Here is a 27,778-nt window from a genome sequence, read left to right as displayed (position 1 = left end):
TGACTTGTCCTCTCCCTCCTACTTTTACAGGAGCTGTAAAAGTTATCCCTTAGAGTCCAACTTTCAGTTTGCTTTAAGTATTTTGTGCCAATGAGTTTGGAAATTCTTGGAAAATGGACCTGGCTGTTTGGGTGAGGCAGGACTCTGCAGAGCTCAGCTGTGTGTTGTAGGCAAGGCCAGAATCTGGGTAGGAAAAGAGTCTGGGAGTTTTAAATCCAGCCAAGGGAAGGACCTCAGGGTGCCATCTCAGCCCTTTCCCCGCTCCAGGCCCTGCCCAGTCAGCTCTGAAGGACATTTTTTGGGTAGTTCCTAAAAGAATCAGTGGAGGAGATGTTTTAGCAGCTCTCAGGCAGTGCATGCTGCAGACATGGCTCTGGAGCTGTGCCTCCAAAGTGTCCTAGAAAGGGTCCCCAGAAGAACTAACTTCCAGCTGGGCTGGACTTTACGTACTCCAGCCTTGTTTAATTTACTGAATATTTCATGTTGCTGGTTTTGGTAGCTCTTCAAACTCCTCAAAAGTGAGAAGACAAACTTTTCCATCTATTATCTTGGGCCATTTTGCATCTGTTACTCCATGGCTGCAGTCCCAGCGCTGGAGGCACCATATGGCTCACACTGTTATTAGACACAACACACACAAGGAGCAGCAGGACTGAAAAAATGGTCTGGAATTAAAATTCACCTTGTTGCTAACTGCACAGTCATGACTAAGCCAGAGGGACCAGGTATCACTGCAGTGGGCAGAGGGTGTTTGTTTCTCTGCTGAAGGAGCTCTGAAGTATTTTGATTTTGTGCCTGATTTAAAAGCAGGAGTTGTGCCACTTGTGGTGCCTCATACAGCTAATGAGAGTGGCACAAATACCAGAGTGGTGAAACAGGCCCTAAATACTAGTTCCATTTTCCATGATACGGGAAATAAGAGTGTCCCTGAAGGGAGCTCCTTCTGGGAAGCACTGACACAGTGAAAATTATCTGCTCTTGCTGCAAACCTTCAATTACACAGGTGCCTGGGTGAGTTGTCTGTCATCCCCAGCAGAACATGCCAGGTTGAGCTGCTCCTCATCCTCAGCAGGCTGTGCTGGGGTGAGTTGCTCCTCATCCTCAGCAGGAAGTTTTGGAGTAAGTTGCTCCTCATCCTCAGCAGAACATATTGGTGCGAACTGTTCCTCATCCCCAGCAGGATGTGTTGGGGTGAGCTCTCCTCATCCTCAGCAGAACATGCCAGGTTGAGCTGCTCCTCATCCTCAGCAGAATGTTTTGGGATGAGCTGCTCCTCATCCTCAGCAGGATGTTTTGGGGTGAGCTGCTCCTCATCCTCAGCAGAACAAGCCTCAGCCTGGTGTGATGGAACTGAAACAGAGCTCCCACGTTCCACCTCTGATTCCACCAGCAGCTGCTCTGCAGTGGGGATGGGTTGGTGTTCCTCCATCTCTGCAGCAGGGAGATGGGCAGTGGGCACAGCTCAGGAACAAGCTGCAGCCCAGACCTCTCTGCTGAGAGGTAACCCAGCCCAGCCCAGCCTGTCCCTGCTCCCTTCTGTCCGAGGACATGGTTCTGTGGGTGGAACCCTGAGCAGGCTGGGCTTTGACAGCCATAGGCAGCAGTTGGAGGATGCTTCCCACTAACGAGGTCTCTGAGGGTTCTGCCCTCACCCTTCTCTCTCCTCCCTTTTTGCAGTAGCAGCCATCAGAATCTCCTCCTACCAGGCAGCTCCCAGCTGCTCGTGGGGGGAATGTGCTGAGGAACTTGCTCTGGAAACCAAAATTCAGCATTAAAGGGTGTGCCTCCTTCTTTGAAGTTGAAGCTAAGAGCAGGTTAAAAACATGGCAGTTTGGGAGGGAGCACACAAGAGCAAACTCCTGAGGTGTGCTCCCACCCACAGTGGGCCAAGTGGATCCCAGGATCTCGTGGATCCCTTCTTTCTGATGGTCCCAAGTGCCAGCAGCTCCCTATGGCACTGAGGGACCTTCTCATGTCCTTCTCTGTCAGGTTCCAGCAGGGCAGGACAGGGCTTGACTTGGATTTCAGCTGTGGTTTCCTGCACTCCATTTCATCCCTCTGCGTGGAGGTTTTCTTGAAGACTCACAGCCTTCTTTGATCTCAGAATATTGATGTAAATATTGCATGATCCTGCCTCAGCCTCCAGGAAACCCAGATGTTCAATTGATCAGATCTTAACATCGTGTTCAGGAACCCTGAAAAGCACATGAAATAATAAACTTGTTCCAGCATGACGTTTCTCTGTTCAGGATCAAATCCAGGCTTTATTCATTCCTCCTGACAGCTATTGCAGGAGGCAGAGCAGGTAAATAAAGCAGTTGTGGGCTGGATCTGCATGAGCTGAATGCAACAGGTCACGCACAATTAATATTCAAATCAGCCTGATACAGAGGAGTAGAAGCCCCAGCCGGCCGCTCACTGGGTGGAAAGCTGAGTAAGGCTGAGCCCAAGTTTTCCTAGAGTTCCTCATGCTGTTGTTTAGATAAGTTTAAATGAGCTGTGATTAAGCTAATTTCAAGCTAATTAACTCAGAAAGATATTCTCCACTTTTTAAAATTCTAAGTGGTTGTTCATTAGGAGTGAGGGAAGGGGTGGAAGCTGCGTCACCGCAGCCGAGGAGCTGAATGCAGCGGAGCAGAGTCATTACTGAAATATGAATATTTGTCATCTCATTAACTGGCATAATTAACGGACTGTTACGGTGCTGCTGCCGTGGGGATGGTGCAGGGAGCTGTGGGGCATGGGACATTCCTGCCCTGCCCTCCTGGCTCAGGGTTGGTGCTGCCAGGCACACCTGGGGACCAGGTGGCACTTGGGGACCCCTTGGTCCCCCCAGGACACAGCCCTGGAGCCTGTTACTGCTGGCTTGTGCCCAGGGCTCTGGTCATGCACTCCCCACGCCAGTCTGCTCCAAAATCATGATGGAAACCCCTGCCAGCCCTGCTCCTGGGACAGCCCCATGCAGCTGCAGCCCAGGGTGATGAAAAATGGATGAAAACAAGGCTGGGAGGAGAAGTGCTGGGTCAGCCTGGGGAGACAGCTCTGTGTGGCTGCGAGCACGAGCCTGGCTGTGCTGTTGCTGGATCTAATGGCTTTTGCAGCTCAGTTTCTGGCTCACTGGAGCATCCCCTGATTGAAGGCTCGGAGGAAGGGCTGGGCCATCCCCACTCTGCCACAGCCTTTGGTTCAGGCTGAGTGAGCACTCAGCAGCGCTGAGCCTGCCTCCAGCTCTGCAGCAGCTGCCAGGCAGGCTGCTGGGAAAAGCCTTTCAGGGAATGTGGGCTGCAGGAACCCTCACCCAGCCCCTCTGCACCCTCGTGGTCCCCCTCTGGCATTGCCAAATCCCCTCTGGGCTGGCAGAGGGGCTCTGGCTGTGCCTGGCCAGCCCTGCTCCCCTCACACACAGGCTGAAGAGCAGCCACATGCTGGCAGGAGCATTTCATGAGTGGCAGAAGATGCTCAAGGAGGCGGTGAGCCCTGCTTTAAAGCCCCACAAAGCCATAACACAGAGCAGCACGACATGAGCAGCGTATCATCACAGCTCATGAGTTTTCCTTTCCTGCCCAGGTCATTCTGCATTGAATGGAAACCAGAGAGCTCTTTATCCTCACCTCCTTCTCTCCACAGCTCTTGTTCCCTCAAGTGAAAAACCTGAAAATCCTCGAGCAGGTCATGAAATGCAGTCACAATGGAGTGCGAGGCGTTAGATTGAAGGATTGATCCCAGCAGCAAAGCCATTTCCCTCCATTGTGCAGACATAAATGAACCTGGGTTGGCTGTTGAGCAATGAGCTGCCTCCACAGATGGCTCTTGGCACAGGGAGGGGCAGGTGCACTCTGTGCCATGTTCCAGGATGCTGGAGCCAGACCTGACCTCTGCACGCTCCTCTCCACCCTTGAGAAGGGCCAGGCAGACCATGCTGCTCCTGGCAGGACCAGGGTGGCTCAGCTTTGGGTTTCCCACTGCCCAGCTCCTTCCAGCACCCCTCAGGGATTTATTGGAATTTCACACTCATCAGCTTCAAAATTTATTTCTGAAATTTCCACTGCTCTTGGAGCTGTAATAATTTATCCCCCAGGAGCAGGGGAGCAGATCCACCATCCCCAGCAGCAGCTCCCTCATCTCCTCTCTCCAGACTGGGTCTTTTTTGATAGGTACAAATATCATTAACACCCCCACCAGAGGCTGCTGCCCCTTTTCTGCCCCTGCCAGGGAGATGGGAGCTCATCCAAGCAGAACCCTAAGAGCAGGATTCCTGCTCCCTCACCTCTGGCTCACACTGCAGCAGGGACACAGCTCCCATGCCCAGGCTCTTAGGCTCAGCTTAAACAGACCAGCATAGCAAAAGGCATCTCAAAGGGGATGAGAAATCAATGCTAAAATCTATTTTGCCTAATAACCAATGATCTTTTCCAGCAAGAGAAGACCTTGTTTGGAGCACGCAGCAACACGAGCTGCTCCTCTCCAGCCTGGCTCTCAAGTCTGCTCTGCCTCACCCCACTGGAGCTGCTGGGTTTGTGCAGCACAGCTCAGGGCAGGGGCTGTGCCATCAGCTCTGCTTGCAGGCCTGTGGAGTTTGATGCTAATTTGAGGTAATGAATTTAACTTTAAAAAGTCATAATCCCCAGTTCTGCGATTTACAGAAGGTTTAGTGCAAACTAATTCCTTGTGAGAGCTTGTTCTTGTGATTAGTAGTGATGAAGGGAAATGCCACCTGATTATTTCATAACCCTCAGAAATGCAAAGAGATTTTTTCTCCCATTTCTATCCCTGCCTGCTTTAAAGGGAAGCTGCAGCAAAATTGTGGGGGAAGAGCAGGAAAACCATCCCAGTTTTGTGTCTGGCATTGAGCTCCAGCATCCCCTGCTTGAGCAGACAGTGCTGCCCTGCACCTCAGCCTTGGGCTGAGGTAATGGCTCTGCTGGCATTACCTGGGACCGTGGTGCCACTAAAATGTCCCTGCTGAGCCCTGCCATGGCCCTTGCAAGTCAAAAGCCTCAGTTCAAACACCACCAACTCAAAAGCTTAAAATGGAGCAATTGCCTGGTTGGGCAGAGATGAGGTTTGTTTATTAGTGGCATTTCATGAGGGGCTCTTTGGCAACCTGTGAAGTGCAAAGGTCTGGCACTACAGACCCAGGGGAAGCTGCTCTTCATCTGAATGTAATTCATAATAATCATGGCAACATATGGCAAGTGACATTTCAAAGCATCTAAATCTCACCAAGGCACAGGTAGGCTTCCCAAAGTAAAATATCCAGCCTGGTGCCGTAGAAAATGTGAGAAAGACAGAAAACCCAGCCCTGACAGTGCTGGAAGTTAGAAGAGAGTCCCTGGAAAATGACTCAGTTGATGATATCAAAGTTCACAGATTTAAGTGTCTGAGAGTGCCCTTTCCTGACAGCTGAACATTTCCTCCAACTCTCATCATCTTGTAACAAATTAAAGGCAAACAGGAATTCATCAAAGGGAACAGTCTCAATTGTTATAGCAAATTGACTTTAGATTATTGCTGGAGATGGAGTGAGGACAGGGCAGCAGCTCCTGAGCAGGGTGTGAGCACTGACCCTGAGGGAGGGGTGGCTTCAGACACTGATGGCCGAGCCAGAGCCACTGCTGTGACACCTCTGTGGGACTCCCCTCGTCCCCCCTGAGGGAGCTGTGACCCTTTTCTGGTCCCTGGGATAGCTGTGATCCTTTTCTGGTCCCTGAGATTCCTCCCCACCACACTCCTCCTCACTGAGGTGTCCCCCAGCACCAACACCTGGGTGGGCAGGACATCCCCAGCATCCCCCAGGGTGGCAGAGCTCCTGTCTCCTGCTCCAGGCACCCCCGTGAGCTGTCTGTCTGTGTGCCTGTCTGTCTGTCTGTCTGTGTGCCTGTCTGCCTGTGCAGCTCTGGGGAGTTCTCCTCATCTCCACTCCAGCTTCTGTTTGTTAGCGTGGCTCAGCAAATAAATAGTGACTCGTGGGTTTTCACCATTATAAACCAGCCAAGATAAGAGTGGGTGAAAAATGACAGATGAGCGGAAACAAATCATCCAGAATCATGAAAAGTTACCAGAGGGGGGGTGAAAAAAAAAAAGCTTTTTACTGTGATTGTGCAGAAAAATCAATAAAGCACCACTACAAGGCAGTGCTGCAGATAACAAGCAGATGATATCAGTTTTCATGGAACATATTGTTCAGCAGGCAGAACGCTCTCGGAGGCTGTAATGGTGCATCATAAAGTTTAAGTTAGTGTTGTTGGTGAGGAGATTTAAATAAAACCTAAATGCTGACATTTTGATGGTTATTATTTATTCAATAGCCTGAGATGTCAAACCTTGTGTTGTTCAGCTTTGCAAGGAAGAGGAGCTCCAGACAGAGCAGGCCTGGAGTGATGGATAGCCACTACATCCCACACCTCAGCACGATCCCAGGTGGATATTCTCCCAGAAACAGGCTGGAGGGCAGCCACAGAGACACTCTGCCTTTGGCAGAGGAAATTCCTAGAGCAGAAATATCAGTGTGTGCCCTCAGCCATGCAGCCTGGCTGGCCACGAGCTCCCCAGCAGCATCCCTGGGGCGGGCAGCGCTGCAGCAGTGGGTGCTGCATGCCTGCACCAAAGCAGCCAGGCTTCCCCAGAAATCCCCCTGTACCCACCTGGGGTACAGAGGGCACTGACAGCACAGGCTGATGGCTGCAGGGTCACCCTGCAAAGCAAGGCATCAATGCCATGCTAGTGACAGGGGAGAAATGAGGGGACCCTGAGGAGCCACCCTGCACCCCACACCTTGGTCACTGGGTCAACAGGGGCAATGTTATTGGGGCTTAAAGTGAAATGGATTTGCTCTGCCCATGGAAACGCTGCTGTTCACTCTCCACGGGGTGTTCCTGGTTGCAGAGAGCTCACTCTTCTGCTAATTGCAAAGCTAATTGTTCTTACTGCAGAACCCATTACAGTGTATCGTTATACTGCAGTTAACGAGATGTTTGGATTAAATGGCTCACTAAAAGTCAATAAAAAGAAATTTGCTTGACTATTCCTTTAATTTTTCAGATGCAGTGTTAATTCACTGTTAATTCTCCCCAAAGGCCTGGATTCATTAAACTGCTTAACACAGGACTAATAAATGCACATATATTGTGCAAAGGCATTAAGGCAGAACCCCAGAGCAGGGAGAACAGGATCAGAACCCCAGAACAAGGGATTGGAGCCCCAGAACAAGGATCAGAACCCCAGAACAAGGGATTGCAACCCCAGAGCAGTGAAAACAAGGATCAGAACCCCCGAGCAGGGAGCACAGGGGATCAGAACCCCAGAACAAGGATCAGAACCCCAGAGTAGGGATCAGAATCCCAGAAAAAGGGTTTGGAACCCCAGAGCAGTGAGAATGGGGTTCAGAGCCCAAGAACAAGGGATTGGAACCCCAGAACAAGGGATCAGAACCCCACAGCAGGGATCAGAACCCCAGAGCAGTGAGCAGAGGGGATCAGGATCCCAGAACAAGGGATCAGAACCCCAGAGCAGGGAGCACAGGGGATCAGAACCCCAGAAAAAGGGATTGGAACCCCAGAACAAGGATCAGAACCCCAGAGCAGGGAGCACAGGGCAGATGTCAGACGGACACACAGCCACCCCCAGAATGACCCCAATGACAGCATCAGGCAACTCCTGTCCCCTGGCAGGGCAGGGCAGTGTCACACTCTGCACTGCAGCTGGGGAAAGGATGGTCTGGCTGAAAACATCCCTAAAAGGTGGAGGAGAGATTGCAGGGAGAGAGGGTGCACCAGCCTGGCCAGGACTCACTGGGAAGGGCACCTGGGGACACGCAGCAGGTGACAGTGCAGTGGGAATGTCCATCCCTGCCCAGCCTGGAGCCACGGACAGCTCAGTGACTGCTCACCTGCCCTGGCTCTGTGGCAGGCACTGTAATCACCATTTATCTGCCTTTACTTGCATTTTCCTGCAATTTCTGCCAGCAGGTTTGCCAGCCTTTCGGGACACGACAAAGTGCATCAGGAGCAATGTGAATATATCCCTTCCAAAATTAGATGAAGGAGCTCACAGCACTTTTAGAAAGGATCCCAAGCATCTGAATTCTGAGCAGAAAGATCTAATTTCTGCTGTAATGAACTATAAAGAAGGAATAAATGCTTTTTATATTGGCTTGTCTTGCAAACCTGTCCTCCCTGTCTCATGGGTGTGTGTGCTCCATGGGGTGCTGCCCTCGGGTTTCCTGCTGCTGGAACAGAGCTGGAGCCACTCAGAGAACAGCCAGACACTGCCCCAGTCTCCAGGAGGTTCAAGCCAGGTGGACAGGGCTGGGTGAGAGTTTTCTGCACAAGAAGCATTTTCAAGGGCAAACACAAAACAATCTGGTGAACACTGAGAAAATCTTACATTGAGTGAATGTCTAAAGGAAATCCTTTAGTCTCACTTCTCACTTTGCCTGGCATGGGCTCCTGACACGCTGCCAAGCAAGATATGACAGAGAATAATGCCTTTAACTAGGGAACAGAGGAGGGAGAAGCTGAAAAGCAGAATAAAGGGGCAGGACACTCCTGTTGCCTGACACTGGGCTGTCCCCAATGGCTCAATCAGCTACCCCGAGCACAGGCAGAGATGGGAGGACCGCTGGTGTCACTGGCTCTGTTTCCAAAAAGGTGCTACTGCTGTTTTTAAGCCACTTGCCACACAGCAGCCTTCCCACAGCTCAGCCACCAGGGCTGCACAGGCTGGGAGTGTCCCCTGTGCTGGCACTGGCACTGTGGGCACCCCCAGCTCCCACAGGGAGTGTCCCCTGACACTCCTTGGGGTGTTTGGGCCCCTTTGTTCCAGGACAGAGCTGCTGTCACTGTGCAGATGTGCTCCTCAGAAACAAAGACCCCACAGCTCAGGGCCACGTGCAAAGCAGTGCCTGCTTCAAAGGGAGCAGGGGAACGGGAAGGTGACAGGAGTAATGAAAGGCACAACACAAAACGGGCTTTAACAGGGGCTCAGAGTCATTTCCCAGATCACAGCATCTCCTCAGAGCTGGCTGCCAGGTGTGGGTGCCATGAGCAGGAATTTCCTTATGGAGGGGAGCAGGGGAATGGAGAAAGTGACAGGAGTAATGAAAGGCACAACACAAAACGGGCTTTAACAGGGGCTCAGAGTCATTTCCCAGATCACAGCATCTCCTCAGAGCTGGCTGCCAGGTGTGGGTGCCATGAGCAGGAATTCCCTTATGGAGAGACCCAAACAATGCTGGCAGGTGAGGAAGCCCCAAAGCCCCACAGCCCCCTGCCAGAGGGGCTGTGCTGTGCCTTTCACACTCCCCACATCATCCATCCTTATCACACTGCCAAGAAAAAGGTTCCTGTGCCCTGGGACTAATCTTCAGACTCATTAAGAGCAGGGCTGGATTACTAAATTTTTAACCAGGGGAAGCTCCCATGTCCATTACTGCTTTCCTCCCGTGTTTATTAAAGCAATAACTTTGTTTTTAAAAGGGACATGCTTCCCCTGAGCTCTCTCACGCTTTGGTGTCCTAATTAAAAATATAAATTAGAGATTGAGCAGGTCTCTTGCTTCAAAGGAACGTAAATTGGGTGGTGTGAAGTTCTGGGGAAAGTCTGGGCACAAAACACTTCGAGGTGGCTCCACAGATGATGATGATGAGAGGAGGAGGAAGATGGAGGCGGAGCAGCACTCTGAGGGCCTCATTCCCAGCCCTGTGCACCTTGGGGAAGTTCTGATGAAAATTTCATCACCTCTTTCCTCCACAGAGCAGAGGGGCCCTGCTCTGTCACTGGCACTGGCCCTGCCCCAGAGCCCTGGAGGAGCAGCTGCTCCTGTGGCACCAGACCCACATCCTTCCATGCTCTGCTCCACATCCTTGCCTTGGAGCTTTTCATCCCAAATCTGAGGCACAAGGAGGAATCTGAGGTGCAGATGGAGCAGGGCTTAACAAGGTGACCTTCTGTGGTATTTTCTGAGACCCTGATGAAGAGGATATATCACATCACATTATTATTTTATTATACATGTTACGTTATGTTATAGAATGCAATACTAAAGAATACTGAAGAATACAGAAAGGATACTTACAGAAAGCTAGAAAGATACTAATGAAAAACTCCTGACTTCTTCTAGACACAGCTGGCTGTAATTGGCCAATAAGTCAAAACAATTCACATGCAACCAATGAAACAATTCCTACCACATTCCCAAGCAGCAAAACACAGGAGAAGCAACTTAGATAATATTGTTTTCCTTTTTCTCTGAGGCGTCTCAGCTTCCCAGGACAGAAATCCTGGCGAAGGGATTTTTTCCAGAAAAGATGACAGTAACAACCTTCCTATGTGCTGTGCTGGCTTTCCTGCTCTGGCTTTTGCCTGAATCAGTCTTACACCTCCTACAAGTCCAGAAAAATGAAATTTTGGCCACAAACAGAGAATTCTAGAGGTTTGACACAAAGCTGTATTTTCCCTTAGGTTCCCAGGCAAATTTTATCTGTGCACCCACACATATCCACACACACATGTGCACATGAGCCCTTCACACCCCTGTGCTGGCAGTGCCCCAGGCCAGCAGCTCATCCACAAACACCACACACATCCACAGCTGGCTGTAATTGGCCAATAAGTCAAAACAATTCACATGCAACCAATGAAACAATTCCTACCACATTCCCAAGCAGCAAAACACAGGAGAAGCAACTTAGATAATATTGTTTTCCTTTTTCTCTGAGGCGTCTCAGCTTCCCAGGAGAGAAATCCTGGCGAAGGGATTTTTTCCAGAAAAGATGACAGTAACAACCTTCCTATGTGCTGTGCTGGCTTTCCTGCTCTGGCTTTTGCCTGAATCAGTCTTACACCTCCTACAAGTCCAGAAAAATGAAATTTTGGCCACAAACAGAGAATTCTAGAGGTTTGACACAAAGCTGTATTTTCCCTTAGGTTCCCAGGCAAATTTTATCTGTGCACCCACACATATCCACACACACATGTGCACATGAGCCCTTCACACCCCTGTGCTGGCAGTGCCCCAGGCCACCAGCTCATCCACAAACACCACACACCTTCAGCTCAGAGACGTGGCCGGACTTTGCTCTGTTATCTTTCTGTTTCCATGGCAATAAAAGTAGCTTCTGATAATGGCTATTTCCTAAGAACTGTGAGCTTTGGTAATTTTAGCAGCATTACAGCACAGACTTCAAATGGTCGGAGTCGCTCAGGGTCGCTCTGCCTTGGGCTTTGAATTGTGAGTGGATGTCAGCAGCTCCTGGAATCCAGGGGAGGTTTTTTTTGTTATCCTTAGCTTATTCCTCGTATGCCTGTTCCCAAAGGATCCACAGGACTCTGTTCAGCCCCAGGCAGGTTTTGGTGCTGTTTGTGGTGCTGGTGTGACCGCAGGAGGCTGTCAGCTCACAAACAGCAGCTGAATTAATTATTGCCACAAAAAAGAAGCAATGCCCCATGTTCCCCAAAGCCTGTGGGGCAGGTGGGTACAAGGAATGCCCAGTTAATGTGCCACAGGATGAGTTCCAGCCCTGCCTGGATCACCCAGATGAACATTGATTCCGTGCTCCTCTGCAGCCACCCCTCTCCTCCCCATCAGCTGCTGCCCGGTGTCTGTGCAGACACCTGAGCTGATTTTTGGCTCTGTTGTTGCAGGAGCACTTTGCCAGCCCTGGGATTCTCAGGGAAAAACACAAGACCAGCATCCTGCTCCTTCCCTGGGCTGTGCCTCGTCCAGCCTCTCCTGAGGCTTCCCTGCACTGACCCCCAGGCCTTAAGGAAACGTTGCTGGCAGGAAGGAACATTCAATTTTCCCACATTTCCAGTGCCTAGTTATAAGGTTTAGGGGCAGTTCTGTTCCTGGAGTGTGCTCTGGCGGTGCAGCCCTGGGGAGCTTTGTCTGCCCTAAATTTACCTGAAGGTCCTTCAATAAATATAACATTATTCCATTAAAAAACTAAATAGAAACAATAAACTATTATAAATATAAAATTAAACAACATTAATATAAACAATATCTAAATATATAAATAAAAATAAATATATAAATATAAATAATAAACTATTCCCTAAATATTACATAATTGCCTTAATTTTGTGTGGCCTCTGTTTTTAGGTAGTCGCAAAAAAGGCATCAGCACAGCTTCACTCTTCCCGTGGCATCCCTGGTGACAGCCTGGGGACCTCCCCCAGGTGGCACCTTCCTGTCCCACGTGGCAGTGATTTAATCTGCAGATCTGCTGAGCATTGTCCTGACCTGCAGAATCACATTCCTCCTGCTCTCGAGAAGCCAAGCTTTAATATGAAGTGTGAAACTCCTAATTTAGTGTCATATCAAATAATAACTGGCGTGTTTCAACTGTTGCTGGTATTAGTCAAACAATCACAGATCAGAGCCAAAGGCTGCTCCTCTCTCTCCTTACCACTGACTTGCAATTAATATTTATAAAGCAGGAGGGATTCGTCTTTAAAAGGGAATTTGCAGCTGTCCTTTGGATTCTCAGACACAGGCTGCAAAATTTATAGGCTTTCCTTCACCTTCACTCTAAGAGAACAAAGCTTTTCATCTGGCATATTTATAATTTTAGTCCACAGGGACAGAAAGGAAGCCAAGCACGGTGAGGGATGGCAGAGAGCTGGGGTGGGGAGAGGGAAGCCCGTGGGCAGTGACAGGCACTGGCACAATGGGCAGCTGGTGAATGCCAGCAATCATGGTCACAAAGCACACTGGAAATGCCCCTGGATTTGAGGAGGGGAAAACGAACTTTTGGAGCTTTTTGTTTTAAAAAAAAACAGCCAAAAATTTCCCCCTTTGATGAAAATGTTCGTAATTTCCCATTGTAAAATCATTCCAATTTATTCACAATATTCCTGAATATCTCATTGTGAAACTGAAATTAAAATATCCCAATAGACTCTGGCAGAAAACTTTGCATAAACGTGATAGGATTTTCCCACAGTAATAAGTCCCCAAGGAAAAATACATCAGAGAAGAAAATGTTTCAAAATAACTGTTCCCAATTAAAACTTCACCAGGATTTACACTCCCCAAGTTTTCTTTTTGCCAGCATGATATGCATAAAAATGATAGACGCCCAGTCCAACACCAATTTCTCCCAAAAATGACAGAGCAGCAGCCACACACCACACTCTGTGAGACACCGAGCTGGAATGACCAAACTCCCTCCTGTCACTCCTCACTTCATTATTCCCTTGCATTTTGAAATTAATATCAATAAAACATACATTAGAATTGCAGAAATCATGGAAATGTCAAACATCTCTCACTCGCTTTGGTGAGAACTTTGCTAAGTACCAAATGCAAATGTGCAGCTGGTGCCTCTGACATTTTGGTTCCTTTGCTGGCACAGGCTAATCAATTCAGTTTCTAATTTTAATTTTATCAGCAGCAAATCTGTTGGATTTTTCAGACTCTGATGTAGGCCAATTCACTTCTAATCAAACTACCTGGGCCCTGGTAGGCTTTGCCTGCACTCTGGGCAGCACCAGGATCACAGTCCCAGGTCCTGATTCCAGTCCTGGTCCTGCTTGATGAGGATGCACAAATTGACCCTTTCATCACAAAATTACACAGTTTTCGTGTCCCAGCTCAAGCCCAGCTTTGCAGGAGGTGAAGGACCTAGAGACAACCATGGAGAGCAGGGAGGGAGGAGGGAGGGGTGGAAGAATCAGTGGGGTGGAAGAGACCTTAAAGCTCATCCAGTCCAACCCAGCCCCAACACCTCAACTCAACCCTGGCACCCAGTGCCACATCCAGGCTTTGTTAAACGCACCCAGGGATGGTGACTGCACCACCTCCCGGGCAGAACATTCCAGAACTTTATCACTCTTTCTGTGAAAAACTTTTTCCTGATATCCAGCCTGTATTTTCCTTGGGGCAGCTGGAGGCTGTGTGCTCTGGTTCTGTCAGTTCCTGGAGACAGAGCCCAGCCCCAGCTGAGCACAGGCACCTTTCAGGAGCTGTGCAGAGTGATGAGGGCACCCCTGAGTCTTCTCCAGCCTAAACACCTCCAGCTTTAGGGATGGAGAGGGGGCAGAGGAATCCCTCCTCACACACCCAGCCCCTAAAACAGCCCCAGCCTTGCTGTCACCCACACGGTGACCTCAGCCCTTCCTGAGATGTCCCCACCTGGGGGAGAGCCCCCCATGCCCCACTGCCCCAGGGAAGGGCCCTGGCCATGTCCTTTCCCTGGTCCCTTCCCACCCATGACCCACAGCACTGAAAATGCAGCCCCATTTTCTGCTGGAAAGGGAAAAGTGGCTCCCACCCTGAGCCACTGAGCAGGGTCAGGCACTCGCTGCTGGGAAAAGTTTCTTTATGGCATAAAATGAATGAGCTTTCAGACCTGCTCAAATGGAGAACGGAACTGGAAACAAGGTTCCTTTTGGTGAATCTGCAATTCAGCTGCTGGTTTTAAAAACCATCCTGCAATGTCCAGACTGAATTTGTATTCAATGCTATTTTAATTTGTTAAGATTTTTTAAATTTTCTCCTGCCTTTCTCTGACACAGGGTGTCATTAGTGCAGCAATTAACCAGCCTGGTGGCCAAACACATGTGATGAGCAGTCACTACACCCCAGCACTGACTGATTTTCAGTTCCACCAGCCACAGCCATGGCTGGGTGTGCACAGATTTGTACACACACCCCTCTGTGCCTGACTGGCAAGCTGAATCACAGATAAGGCTCCATTCTGCTTAAAGAGCCCTTAAAACCACTCTTAAATATCAATATTAGCACTTAAAATAGGTGCTTCCTTGAAAAAAATATTGTATTTTCAGAGCAGGGATGGCCTCCAGGACAGACAGACCAAGGGAAGCAGCCCAGAGCACATCCTACCACTGCTCCAAGGCTGTAGCTGCTCCACCATTATCTGCAGCCTGTAGTGATCTCCAATCTTTATACTTCAATCTGTAAAACAGACAAAGAGCTTTTCCAGCCTTTCATGTGCTGAATGACAGGCCTTGCTCTTTCCCCAGCATTTCCTCTGACTCACTCATTACAGGCTATTTTAGAACGTGCTAATGACAAAAAAATACATTTTGATCTTTACTCTTGTGAGTAAATAGAGAAACTCTCCTTTGGGGTATTTGAAAAGGATTTCTTCTCTTCCCACCCCATGTCCAAGGGGTCCCTGTGTTCTGCTCTGCAAGAGGCATTTAAGTTTTCACACAGAAACAAGCAGGGCTCACCCAAGCTGTTCATGCAATAAAGTTTTCACTCCAACTAGGATCAGGGGCACAAGCCAAGCAAGAGAACCAAATCACTGATTTTATCACCATGCAAGGAATTTTTTGCCCCTTTTGTGAGCTGTCCTGCTCATAGACTTTGCTCTCCTCTCTCTGTCTGCAGCCACAGATGAGGTGGAATCAGAGGAAAAGCCATCTCTGCTGGGGTCCCATTTGGGGGTTTCTCTGGGTCTGCATTGAAGGCACCTCAGACAGTAGTTCATGTTTGGACTCAAGTGTTTATTATTTCTTATCAGTAAAACAGTCCCTGCACTGTGAGTTCTTTTCATTAGAAGGCTCAAAATGGCCAACAACCTCTTGTTACAAGGTCTTTTAAAGCTAAACTATCCAATTAAGAACTGGCACCTAGATTATTTTTCCCTTTTAACCCAATAACTGATCCCAAAGAGCTGCAATGTGGACTTTTCTGCCCAATTACAAAATGCCACCCAAACCCAGGAAGAAGAAACCCAGGACAACACCCTGTGCCCTCCATCTTGCTTCCATCCACAACATACTAAAAATCCCAAACCCTAAATTTCTCACCAAGTGATACCACTACACTACTCTCTGTAATCTAGTTCACACTTTTGTGGATTCTAGTCTATCTTGAAGTCTAGGAAACTTCCTCCATGAATGAGGGTCAAAGTCAGTGCTCCCCTCAGGGTCAGGGCACCCCAGAGCAGACAAGGAAATATTCCTGGTGCCCTGGGTTCCCACATATCTCCATCTTCCCAGCTCCCAGAAAAAGTGAAGCATGGGAGCAGGGATGCTGAAATCCTGCTGCTGTGTGTGAAAAATGTGTATTTTATGATTGGCTTTTTGCAAATATTAAAATGAATATTATATGTGTTATGTTAGAAAGTGATGTTGTATTAATTTTCTCAAGTAGTGTGTTAAATATAGTTTTAGCTTATAACATAATGTTAAAACAGGAACTATGGTATGTAAGATACCTCTTTAAGAGAGGACTCACACCAGATAGCAGCCACAGGACACCTAAATCTTTCAGAAAAAGAGAATTTATTGCTCCATTATCAGAAGAAACTAATTTCTTCCTGCCTCCTCAACCCTGAAGATGCTGTCAGGATTCAGAGCAAGAAGCTGACACTGACCAGACAGGATCCTTTGTTTGAATGGAATTTATGCATCATGGATGAGGTGTATGAATATGCAACAGGCTGTTGTTTTTAAGGGTTAATCCTCTGTTAACGTGGGTCCTTTTTTGGGCTTATTTTGCCCAGAAAGAGGTACCTGGACTGTCCCTAACTCTTTTTTTTTTATTGTCTCATATTGTCCTAACCCTAATTGTCCAAGTTTTTATTACTCTAATGATATTACTATTTTCATAACCACTTTATAACTGTTAAACTTTTAAAATTTTAAAAACAAATGACTGTTGTTTTTCACACTGTGCAAGCAGAGCACAGCAGGAGCTGCTGCAGGGGCAGCCCCGGGGAGCAGAACCTGCACAGCACAAGTTTCTGTCTCCAGGCTGGTTCCTGCTCCCCACACTGCTCCCTCAAGGACAGCAGCTGCTGCTGGTTTTGCTTCCTCCATATATCCTGCTGGGCCTCCCACACATTCCTTATTATTCTGCCCAACATCTGTTCACAATTTGTTTCTAGTTCCTCGCTCTGCTCCTCCTTGGACATGGAGTTAAATTCTTGTGCAGAGCCGGGGCCTGAGGAGCTGGAGAGCACAACATTCCATCCCCTGTGCCCAGGCGGGTTCTTTGGAAGGTGGATTTTTTGTGCAGGTGCCCTGTGAGCCACCAGGGCACTTGGATGGGATGACAGATCCCTCATCAGCCCAGCACTAAATGCCTACCCCAAGCCACCAAGGTGGCAGCTGCTGTGTGCCTGCCCAGGGTTGACTCATATCAGCATTAAACAACTTTCAAATCAACTTCTCAAAGGACAAAGCCAGTGCTGAGTTGTTCTGCACAGGCACAGGTGCAAGTGAGAGCCAAGCACTGCCCATGGTTTGCAGAATGCTTTGGATCCTCTGGAGCAAAAGGGAGATACAAACTCCTGGGTGGGAGCCAGGTGGTAATGGTAAGCAGATGGCAGGAAGGCTGCTGAGAGAGGATGGGTTTATTTACTTGCTTATTCATTTATAGACCATATTTTGGGGAAAGAAAATGAGCGTGGCTTTGTACATCTGCACCCAGAGAGGAGAGGCAGGGCCAGGGCTGCCTGGGCCTCTCCCTGCTCTCCATGGTTGTCTGCAGGTGCACAGGGATGGGGTCCTTCACCCCCAGCACAGTCCTGCAAAGCTGGGCCTGCTCTGACTGCAGAGCTGGGATATGAAACTAATGATGAGCACATCAGAAGTACAGCACCACGCACTGACAGGGGCTGCTTGCCTGCAGCTCTGTGTCAGCAGCCCCAGAGATGTTCCTGGCCCCTGTGAGGAATCAGGAATCCCTCTCCAGCAGCCTGTTCTCCCCTCACTGTCCCTGGCTGACAGTCTCTCAACACAAGTGCTCAGAGTGAGGATCCTGCTCTCTGCCAGCTTCACACCCCTCTTGAGACCCTTCTCTCCCATTCCACAACTCCTTTCTGCCTCCAAAGTGTCCCCAGTGACAGGACATCCTGTCCCACCCCCAAGAGCTTTAAATCTCACCTGCAATACTGGAGTACTGCTAAAAGAGCAGGGAGCCAGGAGCTCCTGCTCCAAGCCCAGAGCAGCCCAGGGGCTCTCAGGGCAGGTGGCCCTGGCAGTGACCCCAAACAGCTCGTGGTGGCTGTCAGAAGGAGCTGCCCACAGGACACCCCCAGAGCACACAGAGCTGATCTCCAGGCACCTGCCCTTGCTCCATCTCGCTCCCCCAGAGCTGCTGGCTGAGGCACGAACGCTTCTGCCTTTCAGCTTGGATTGAATTACGAAATAATTAACTCCACAGAAGCTCAGGAGTTACTTGGCACACGTGCCTGTCTCACGCACTACTGCCAGTGTCCTTTTGCCACTCCACTGGCTTTTGCTGGCTGTGCTGAGGTGTCGTGGAGCTCCACACCCCCTCCCCTTCCACTGCATGACACTTCTGGGGTCACTGGTGAAAGCACCTCAAGCCTGACCTCAGGCTCAGCCATCCTCATCCTCGGTGACCCTTTAGTCACTGGGTTAACAGAGGGACACGGCAGCAGGGAGGGATCCAGGCTTCCCCTGCCATGTCTTTCCCAGGGGGGTTTTCTCAGAGCGCTGAGGGGAAGGTGGTGCTGATCCCTGCCCAGCCCTGGCACCTTGTCCCCAGCTCGGCTCTGGGGGTGCCATCGCTGCTAGTGGAGCTTTCCTTGCTCCCTCGTGTTTTTGCTGTCAGGAATTAGCATTAATTATCTCTGTCCCACGCCACCTCCGCTGCACTCAGCTCTGCTGGGGTCCCACAGAGCCGCTGCACCCCCTCCTCCAGCTGCTGCTTTGGGGTGCAGAGAGGAGGGATGGCTGGAGGGGTGATGGAGAGGACAGCTGGGCAGGAGAACCGGGGCAGAGCTTTTGGGAAGGAACTCCCCCAGAAGCCACAGAAGAGGATTTTGGGAGCCAGCAGAGGAGGAGCTGGGTGGGGAAGAAGCATGGAGGCTGGCAAAGCCTCGTCACCCACGGCTGGGGGTCCAGCCCCCGCCACGCCCGGCCAGGCACCGCTGCTCCCGGAGCCGTACCTGGCTCCCACCCTGCTCCCACTGTACGTTTTTCCCCTTCTTGATGAAAAGAAGATCTTTTCTGATTGAACTAATTACGCTGATTGAATTTCCTCCCTCTCTGTGTCTCTGAGTGTGAAAGGTTTCCTTAATTTGATGGGGGTAATTGTTATGCACACACTGTCAGATGTTAATGCAATTCTGTGATTGACAGGTAATCAGCGCATCAGCTGTACAAAAAGAGTGAATAAGTCTGTAATTTTATTTCCCCTGATTCCACCGTGTGGGATGGCAGGAAAATCTAAATTAGCAATCAGGGAAGGCAACCCTGCTGCAGCGCGGGGGATGGCTGGGGCTGGCACTGCGAGGGCTCGCCTGGCTCCGAGGGGCTCAGCTGCAAACACCTGGGCTGCCGAGCCCCCGAGGAACGTCTGAGGGAGCTGGGGTTGTTCAGCCTGGAGAAGAGGAGGCTCAGAGGTGACCTTATTGCTCTCTACACCTTCCTGAAGGGAGGTTGTACACAGGTGGGGTCGGTCTCTTCCAGCACTGACAGAACCAGAGGACACAGTCTCAGCTACCTCAGGGAAGGGATAGGTTGGATATTAGGGGAAAAAAAATTCACCAAAAGAATAATAAAGTACTGGAATTCTCTTCCCAGGGAAGTGGTAGAATCACCATCTCTGGATGTGTTTATAAAAAGACTGGACATGGCACTTGGTGCTACGGTCTAGTTGAGGTGTTAGGGCATAGGTTGGACTCGATGATCTTAGAGGTCTTTTCCAACCTCATTATTCTGTGATTCTGTGATTCCCTCCTGTGGCTGCTGAGCCTCCTGCTGCTGCCTTGCAGGGTTCACTGTGTTCCCTTGGGGCCTGGAGCTGCTCCCTTGGCCCCAGACCTGCTCCCTTGGCTCCAGAGCTGCTCCCTTGTTCTCTGGAGCTGCTGCCTTGGCCCCAGAGCTGCTCCCTTGTTCTCTGGAGCTGCTGCCTTGGCCCCAGAGCTGCTCCCTTGTTCTCTGGAGCTGCTGCCTTGGCCCCAGAGCTGCTCCCTTGTTCTCTGGAGCTGCTGCCTTGGCCCCAGAGCTGCTCCCTTGTTCTCTGGAGCTGCTGCCTTGGCCCCAGAGCTGCTCCCTTGTTCTCTGGAGCTGCTGCCTTGGCCCCAGAGCTGCTCCCTTGGCTCCTGAGCTGCTCCCTTGGGCTCCGGGGCTGTTCCAGGGCAGCGTTTGCGCAGAGCGGGAGCTCGCTTCCGACAGAGAGAGGCAGAATTTCCTCACAAACCCCGGTGCTCGAGTTGCTCCGAGGAGCCGCGATCCTCGCAGAGTCCCCGGGCTTTGCAGGGGGAGAATCTCCGGGGCAAGAGCTCGCCCTGCCACAGCCCTCCGCAGAGAGCGAGGCAGAGGAGAGAATTCTGTCCAGGGGCTCCCCTGGGCTCCAGGGAGGGGAGGGCAGGCAGCAGCTCGGAGATTTTCGCTTTGCAGCCTCCACGGGGCTGGCAGGGCTGAGTGACAGCGGGAGAAGGAGCCCGGCGCTCCTGACAGCGCTGCCCCATCCATTTACTGCTCCTGACGAGCCCCAGACAGGCGGGAGGGAGCAGGGCCAGGAAATTCCTCCAGAACATTTCCACAAGCCTTCTTGCATGTTTTCATCCTTCCGTGAGACCCCGATGTAATTTTTTTTTGCTCATTTCATGTTTTCATCCTTCCGTGAGACCCCGGTGTAATTTTTTTTGCTCATTTCATGTCCCCGGGTATCGCTGCACAGCATCCCCGTGTGATCACAGCGATCTGCTCTCTCAGTGTCTGCGCACTCCGGGCACAGCCTGGCTGGGGGACAGAAACGCCGTTTAACAAAACCATTCCAAAGGGGATGATGCCTCCCGGCTGTCCCCGGGAGCTGGCACTGATCCCCGGTGGGTGACACAAAGCTGTGCCCCTGCTGCTGGTCCCTCCCGGCACTCCCCACCCCCGGAGGGGAAGGAGAAGAAACCCCCCCTCCCCAGTATAAAACAGGGCTGGGGGCTTGGGGACCCCCAGCTCCGGGGGATGGCTGGTGGCAGCCAGCAGGAAAAGGGAGAGGCAGCGGGACGGCGAGCAGTGCCCACGGAGCGCCGGCATTAACACAAAAAAAGGGTCAAATCCCTCCTATTGAAGAGCTGCGAGTGAATAGCTACATTTACCATTAGTAAGATTTATCTGAAATACTTAAAATCCCTTTTAGAAGGATTTTAGTCTTTAGGAGGCTGGTTCTCTCCCCCAGAGCGTGCATAAACCAGGCAATTCAAGAGAAAAAAAAAGAAAAAAAAAGAAAAAAAATCCGTGCTGATTGGGATGCGGAGCGCTGCCCTGCACTTCAATGGGATTGAGCAGGGGATGAGCCAGCGAGGAGCTCTGCCCATCACAGAGATGATACGGGAGACTCAAGGAGCTTAGTGGTTCTTAGGGAAAGAAACAGGGTGTGAGAGGAGAAGATTAGAGCAGGACCTCTCTGTAGTCAATAAACCCCAAGGAAAAGCAGAGTCGGAGCTGGCAGAGCTCTCCGTGTACTGTGGAACATATAAAGCACCATCTCCAGCTAAAAGGATGTCTGACATCGGAGGAAATTAGGCAGATTTTTTTTTTTTTATCCAGCGTAAGTCACATGCAAAATAAATTGCAAAGGGCGGCAGCAGGAGCAGCTGGTAAAGACAGATTAAAAATCAGATTCAGACAAGCATCTCCAGGCAAAAAAGATATTTAGGATTAGGCTGCTAATTTGTAATCACAGATGGGGACGGGGCTGCGCTGTCAGGCAGTGCACACGGGCTGGATGAGGAGCACAGGAGCGGGGGATTGCGCCGGGAGGAAAATGCCCGCATCCAGGAGGAGAATTCCCATTCTTGGGAGAAGGAAAATTCCCATGCCCGGGAGAAGGAAAATTCCCATGCCTGGGAGAAGGAAAACTCCCATGCCCAGGAGAAGGAAAATTCCCATGCCTGGGAGAAGGAAAATTCCCATGCCCGGGTGAAGGAAAACTCCCATGCTCGGGAGAAGGAAAATTCCCACGTCCGGGCGAAGGGGGTTCTTTTGGGAGGAGCAGAAACAGTGCCCGAGGTGCTGCATGGAGCAGGAGTGCGCGATGCTGCCTGCGCTGCCGGAGCAGCAGAACTGTAGGTGGCAATCGCATCTTGCCGTGGGGGAGGCGAAGCTCCGTCCGCAGGCTCTGCCCGAGGGCTGCGGGCTGGGGAAGGGGCTGCACAGAGCCCCCCGGTCACTTGCTCACAACTGTTAGGAAAATTCATCCAGAAACACCTGAGGTTTATGTCCAAAGATGAGACAGAGGAGTCTTTTTACTTTATTCCAATAAAGGGAGAGACCGTGGAGCATTCCCCTGGGGTCTCTCCAATTTCTGGAGGATTCAGCCTCCTTTTTATTCCCAATTTCCCAACCACATTTCCCTTCTCTCTGTCCCGATTTCTGAGGTACTTGAGAGGTTCAGACTTCCCAGAACGCCTGATACCGAAGATTCCCCCCTAATGTATAACCCTCCCTTTTAATTTTTAATTCTTACAGAATTTAGGGGTTTTTCTTCTCCATTGTTTCTTTCATCTTTCAATATTCAATTTCATTTATCAGCAAACCTACAGTTTATTTGTAAAGGCAAATATCTTTTTCCATTCCCCAATCAGTGGAATCCTTCCCATTGTTTCTTTTATCTCCCAGTGCTGGTTTTATCTACCAGCAGACCCACAGGTGGTTGGTAAGACATTCCTCTCACTCCTGATATCCTGGGATCCAAGCTCAGATCCGAGCCAGGAGAGGCTCTCCCATCCTTACACACTGGCTGCTCTGGAAGAGCCAAGGTTACCTTCTGAGCAGGTATCCTGGATTGCCAAGCCAATTGTGTTCCATTTGCCATCTGTATTTCAGCTGTCTCCTGTTCAGGGGGCAGTTTCCCTCATCTCTTCCACAGCCACTCCTCCCTCCAGGGACATCTGCTGATAACAGGCTGTGCAATGTCCCTGCAGGGCTGATAAGAACTGCAGCATCCATGGGAGATGTGAGCCCAGGGGAGGAGCCAAGCATTCCTGCCTGGATACAATCTGAGATTCTGCAGCACCAGCACGGCTTCTGCACTGGATTCCCAGAGGAACAGCAGCTGCCCCTTCCCCTGGAGCTGCAGAGGAAGACTCCCCCCTTGTCCAGGATCCTGCTCCAGCAGAACCACCCCTGGCACTGCAGGAGGGCTGAGCCACAATTCCAATGGGACTGTGCCAGCACCCTGACCCACAGGGTGTCAGGCTGTGTCTGACTGGCAGTGCTGGTTTGGTTCACTGCATTGTTTATTTTATCTTTTTATTTTCTTCCCTAATAAAGAACTGTTATTCCCGATCCCATATTTTTTGCCTGAGATCCCCTTAATTTAAAATTTACAGCAATTTCGAGAGAGGGGGTTTACATTTCCCATTTTAAGGGGAGTCTCCTGCTTTTCTTAGCAAATACCTGGCTTTCCAAACCAGGGCAGCAGGACATCATTTCCAGACAGCAAAACCTTTCCCTCCAGCTGCTGAGCCCTTGCAGATTCCATTTTCCAGCCGGGTCCAGGTCAGGAGTCTCCTCTGCTGTGCACACACAAGCCACACCCTGGGGACACTGGAGAGGTGACAGATGGCTCAGCAGCTCTCTGTCACCAGCACTGCTGGAGCATCTCTCAGTGTCACCTCCCAGCAGCTGCTGGGGACAGCCAGGACGCCTCTGTGTGGCACGTGTAGGGCAGGACAGCATGGGCAGTGCCTGACACAGGCTCCATGTGGCCTTGGTGCCACCAGCTCTGCTCTGCCCAGCCCACTCCTGCCTGTGGCTGCTCCTGGGGCTGATCTTAATTCCCTGGTGAGGACCCAAGGGGCTGAGGCAGCCCCAGGGACACCAGCAGGAGGTGACAGCTCCTGCCAGGGGCTGCAGCATGGTTCAGGCTGTGTGACACCCACATCTTCCTGGGGACAGAGTGACACCCACAGCCTCCATGGGGCTGTGTGTGCTGAGAGTGGAGACCCCTCTGCTGCCACAGCCCTGCCAGCAGCGTGAGCAGCCGAGGCAGGTGAGAGTGTGAAGTGTTTTGTGGATTTTAACAGCATCACAGCACTCCAGCACACGGACAAGAGCCTCGGGTGAGAGTCAAGAGCCATCCAGATGGTTTTCTCTGCCCTGCAGCACCTCATGCCCTTTCCCTGCCTCTTCCCCAGCCCTCTCTGAGCTGACTGCCTGGGGCTAATGGTTTCACTGCAGGCTGCTGCTCTCTGCTTTCCATTTCCACAGCAGGAATTGCACAGAATCACAGAATCCACAGAATCACAGAATTCACAGAGTCACAGAATCATTGGGATGGAAGAGACCTTCAAGACCATCGTGTCGTTGCCTCCTCTGGACATGCTCAAGCTCTGGGAATCCAGTGAAGCAGTGCTGGTGTTCCAGAATCTCCAGATTATATCCAGGTAGGAATGCTTGGCTCCTCCCTCTGGGCTCACATCTCCCAATAGGATGCTGCAGTTCTTATCAGCCCCTCCTTCCCAAACTGAGGGGCCAGAACTGGGCACAGGAATTTTGTCTCCTTTGCCTCCCCCAGACCTCTCCTGCCTGCCCAGGAGCGAGGGGCTGGCGTGGCTGATGCTGGGGACAGCTCTGAGCATCCTTCCCGGGCAGGGCATCGCCACACCAATAAAAAACCAGGAAAAGAAGCAGGACTGAAGGCACCCTCTCTTCTCCAATCCCCACCCGACCTCTCCCTTCCTGGGGAGGGTCTGGGGGCAGCAATGAGCCACCATCATTGAAACCGTGATCTTCTCCCCATGATTTCTGTCAGTGCTGTAGCAGGCACCTCTGTGGCTCCCATGGGGGAATTTTGGGTCAGAACCTACAGAAAATGGAGCTGCTGAAAACACAAATTCCTGGAGGCCACCCCTTTCTTCAAAATATTTAGAATTTTTGTCAAAAAAAGGCTGACAACACCCAAACTGACTTTTTTGGACTGCCTTCTCATGCTCTGCAGTTTTCAGCCAACATTTTTCAGTGGGTTTTGGCAGAAAATCTTTGGGTTTTGACAGTTGTTCTTTTCTCAATGACAAGCTGACATCTTCCACTACATTTTTTTTAAGAATATCTGAATTTTGGTTGTTGGAATTTGACTTGAGAAGAAAAGAAGCTGATTTTCACAAACTGTCCAGTAATAAAAGTGAAATTATCAGTGGTCTGTGGTTGTGTTCGAGGGTGCCAGGACGAGGGAAGAGACAAGAATCTTGACTCCATGTTTCAGAAGGCTGATTTATTATATTATATTAAAATGATATACTAAAAACTATACTAAAAGAATAGAGAGAAAAGGATCTATCAGAAGGCTAGAAAGGACAGGGGAGGAATGAATAACAAAAGCTGGTGACTCCCAGAGAGTCCGAGCCAGCTGCATCTTTGATTGGTTATTAAGTAGAAACAACTCACATGAACCAATCCAAGGTGCACCTGTTGGTAAACAATGTCCAGAGCACATTCCACAGCCATCAGAGAGTTAATTGTTTACATTTCTTTCCTGAGGCTTCTCAGCTAGAATAGGAGAAAAATCCCAGCAAAGGATTTTTCATGAAATATCACGGCTTCAGTGGTCAGGATGTGCTGGGAGCTGCTGGGAGAGCTCGGGCAGGGGAAGGGGAGTGGGGATCAGAGTGTGAGCTTCCCGTTCTTCACAGCCAGGAGCACCAGATTTACTTGTGGCATTTCAAACACTTGTGCCACCACTGCCTTCTGCCTCCAGAAATTCATTCACTCCTGCCAAGGCCTGGAAAGAAGCGAGCAGCTCACTCAGAGCTCTCAGTTTCTGCCCTGGCTTTGGGGTATCCTCTGGTCCAGATTAAGCATCACTGAGCTTCTTCTCACTCTGACCATAAATCGAGAAGGCATCAGATATCACCTGATAAAAACAGATTTATTCCTGCAGAGCAGTCCTGGGAAAAGCCCTAAATGCCTGTGGAAACCCAGGGCACCGGGAATATTTCTCCATCTGCTCTGGGGTGCCCTGACCCCCAGGGGAGCACTGACTTTGACCCTCATTCATGGAGAGAGTTTCCTAGACTTCAAGATAGACTAGAATCCACAAAAGTGTGAAATAGATGATAGAGAGTAGTGTAGATGGATCACTTGGAGAGAAATTTAGGGTTTGGGATTTTTAGTATGTTGTGGATGGAAGCAAGATGGAGGGCACAGGGTGTTGTCCTGGGTTTCTCCTACATGCTTCTTCTTCCTTCTTCTTCATGGGTTTGGGTGGCATTTTGTAATTGGGCAGAAAAGTCCACATTGCAGCTCTTTGGGGATCAGTTATTGGGTTAAAAGCAAAAATAATCTAGGTGCCAGTTCTTAATTGGGTAGTTTAGTCTTAAACGACCTTGTAACAAGAGGTTGTTGGCCATTTTGTGCCTTCTAATGAAAAGAACTCACAGTAGTGAGACTGTTTGACTGATAAGAAATAAACATCTGATTCCAAACATGAACTACTGTCTGAGGTGCCTTCAATCCAGACCCAGAGAAACCCACAACTGGAACACCCACAATGCCCCTACTCTGGGCACGACCACAGTATCCAGCTTGTCCCTGTCACCTGCCAGGACTGCACATTCCCTGAGCTCCAGCTCCTGCCTGACCTCCCATGCTCAGCAGAGGGAGGAGGATGAGCCCAGCTGGGAGGGCCTTGACTGTCACCCTGTGAATCATCAGCATTAATGTGGCCCTGACATGGCTCTTTACAATTTACTGCGTGTGGTGGACTCGGGGAACGTCGCTGTTTTAATTACAGCCAGGCAAGATTGGTTATGCAAGTCAATAAATCACTTGGCTGCGCTGATTAAACAGGAGTAATATTTTGAATAAGTGACTGTCTCAGGAACGATCATTACAGTATTACATTATCATTCTCCCCTGCATGTATATTGCAAACAAAATTAAATGGAGATGTCAAGTTGCACAGAGACTAGACACTAATTAAGGCAAATGCTGTGAGGCCTTTTCCCACTTTTTCCAAAGGTGAGACTCTGGAGCAATGACCACTTCGAGCACCTGCACTCAGTGGCTTTTTCCACCTGTTCTCTGGATTTAACACTCACCTGATGATGAGGCCAGCAGCTCCTGAGCAGCACCTGCAAAACAAGTGGGCAGATGGAAGGAGGATTGGAGGGAATGTTCACATCAGGCAGAAAAGAGAGATGTCCTTACAGCGGGTGAATGTTCTGCCAGGGAAGGGGTGTGCTCTCCGTGGCTGGAGAGGAGCCCAACCCAGCCCAACTCCCCTTCAGTCCTCCAAACAAGGGCCCCTCTCGGGTTCCCTCTGGCTGAGATGATCCCCAGGTGTGTTGAAAATCTCTTTTCCCCAACTCAGCTGTTGAAGAACTGATCAGGAGTCTTCAGCTGTAGTTCTCAAGGTTGTTTATTATTTTTTATCTATTTTTTGGCCTGCCGAGGTCTGTTCAGCAGGTCAGTCTGAGGCACACTGCCCTCCCATGGGGCTGGTGTTGTCTTTTATACTATAAACTATGTATTTGATATTTACAGTTGTGTTCCAATACCTATCACCTATGTTAGACAGTGACTTTCTACCTTAAACTAATCCCAGAGTGCCAACATCACCAAGAAGATGAAGGCTAGGAAGAAGAAGGAAGAAGGACAGGACAACACTCAAATCCCTCCATCTTGTCCCATAGATCCCCACAGTGAAATTCTTCAAAATTCCACCTTTCACCCTGTGACAACTACTGTTATGCTACTTAAACTTTTGTGACTTGTGATTCTTCATATAAAGTTGGTAATTTGCTCCATGGGTTGAACTCAAAGCCACCGGGGTCTTTGGCTGCATTCCAGTGTCTCTGAGGCCCTGCCAGGGCTTTGAGCCATCC

This window comes from Passer montanus, unplaced genomic scaffold, assembly GCF_014805655.1.
Source record: "Passer montanus isolate IOZ18808 unplaced genomic scaffold, ASM1480565v1 scaffold68, whole genome shotgun sequence".
NCBI lineage: Eukaryota > Metazoa > Chordata > Aves > Passeriformes > Passeridae > Passer > Passer montanus.
Note: the sequence above shows the minus strand (reverse complement) of the source record.